The 1,812-nt window shown below is 33.7% G+C and overlaps 1 non-coding gene across 1 annotated transcript; it reads right to left on the reverse strand.

The window, feature by feature from the left end:
• Positions 1-312: 312 nt before the first annotated feature.
• Positions 313-415, reverse strand: LOC114092356 (U6 spliceosomal RNA). The gene has a single exon (XR_003582690.1). It is a non-coding gene; the product is annotated as a U6 spliceosomal RNA (small nuclear RNA).
• Between the last annotated feature and the right edge of the window lie 1,397 nt (positions 416-1,812).

Raw genomic sequence — 1,812 nt, forward strand, 5'->3', positions numbered from 1 at the left:
TTTATTTTGTGTTATAGTTGTATATAATGATGGGATTTGTTGTTACATATTTGTATGTACACACAATATAACAATATAATTAGGCCAATATCATTCTCCAGCACTTCCCCTATCCCTTCCCACTTCCTACCCCCTGGTTCCTTTCCTCTACTGATTTCCCTTTGATTTTCATGAGATCTCCCTGAACTTTCTTATCCTTTGTCTCATTTAGCTTCTATATATGAGAAAAAGCATATGACCCTTGATGTTCTGAGTTGGCTTATTTTACTTAACATAATGGTCTCTAGTTCCATCTATTTTCTTGCAAGTGACAGAAATATGGAACACTTCACAAATTTGCATATCATCCTTGTGCAGGGGCCATGCCAATCTCCTCTGTATCCTATTTTAGTATATGCACTGTTGAAGCAAGTGGGAGAAAACATTTTTAAAAGCCTTAAATTATGTTTCTTTTTGTAAATCAAAGGTACCAAGAAATATGTTATACTGATACCATCTAATGTGTTTCTTTCAAAAACCTTCTAGAGTTGTGCTCAAGTTTATGATTCTGAGTGAAATCAGGTTCTTCCTTTTTGCTGGCCCATTTTGTCTTATTTTCCCAGTTTAAATAAAACTATAATTTTAGCATCAAATTTTCTATTTATCATTAATTTAATGAAGAAATATTTATTTATTTGCTTCCTATGTGCCAGTTTCTAAACTAGGAATTACATTGTTACAATAGAATAAATGAATTTTCCCTAGCTCTCATGAAGTCTTTAGTGGAGAGATATTACATAATTAAAATGGTCAAACAGATACATAATTACAAATATCGATAAATTCTACAGAAGAAACATGGATACTCAAAAGAAAAAAACTGGAATTACATACTTCAATTTGGTTGTTTAGCTTAGTTGAAAAGAAAGCTTTCTCCAAGGAGCCAGCCATGCAGAGGGTGGGTAGAAGAATGTTCTAGGAAGAAAGAACATTCTCTATGAAGATGCAAGACATTCTCAAGTAACTGAAAGTTCAGTGTGGCTAAAGACTGGAATGAGAGTTGGACTTTAGTATGAGATGAGATGGGAATGACAGGTAGGGACCAGATAATGTAGGGCTTTGAAGTCTGTTTAAATTTTTCATGTTATTGGAAATGTGAAGGAAAGCCAGTAAAAGGTCTTAAGCAGTGGAGTAATACGACCATATTATTATTTTTTTTTTTATCATACTGGGGACTGAACCCAGGGGTGCTCTACCACTGAGATACATTTCCAGTTCTTTTTATGCTTGAATTTGAGATCCTCCTGCTTCATCCGCCTGAGTTACTGGAGTTACAGGCGTGCACCACTATACCTGCATTTTGGCTTCAGTGTGGGCAGGAATAGAGCAGGGGAAGCATGGATATGGGCAGAAGTCAGTTATTGTTTCTGAGTAATGAGTCATGTGCAAATTACCAAAGACAATTGGTAATTTTCCAAGACAAAACATTTTGATCTCAAACTACCATGCTTGCTGCATCCACATTATATTCATAGTGATTCTCTTTAAATAATTATGTATATGTTTTATAGTATTACATAAACTACTCAACTGTGACAACGTGCTACTTTACCTTTACCTATGAAATACATTGAATATAACATTCTAATGAAAATTGCATTTCTTAACTATCTTATTTTGAAGTTTAACTTTACCTGTTATTTATTTTTTATCTATGCATAATTGTGAATAAGTAATGAAGGATATCAAAACTTTTTTACCAATTTATTCTAGATTCAGTTTCTCAGATCCTACCCAAGGAAAAAATGGATCAAAGAGTTGAGAAGGAGTTTC

The sequence above is a fragment of the Marmota flaviventris genome, chromosome X (assembly GCF_047511675.1).
Source record: "Marmota flaviventris isolate mMarFla1 chromosome X, mMarFla1.hap1, whole genome shotgun sequence".
NCBI lineage: Eukaryota > Metazoa > Chordata > Mammalia > Rodentia > Sciuridae > Marmota > Marmota flaviventris.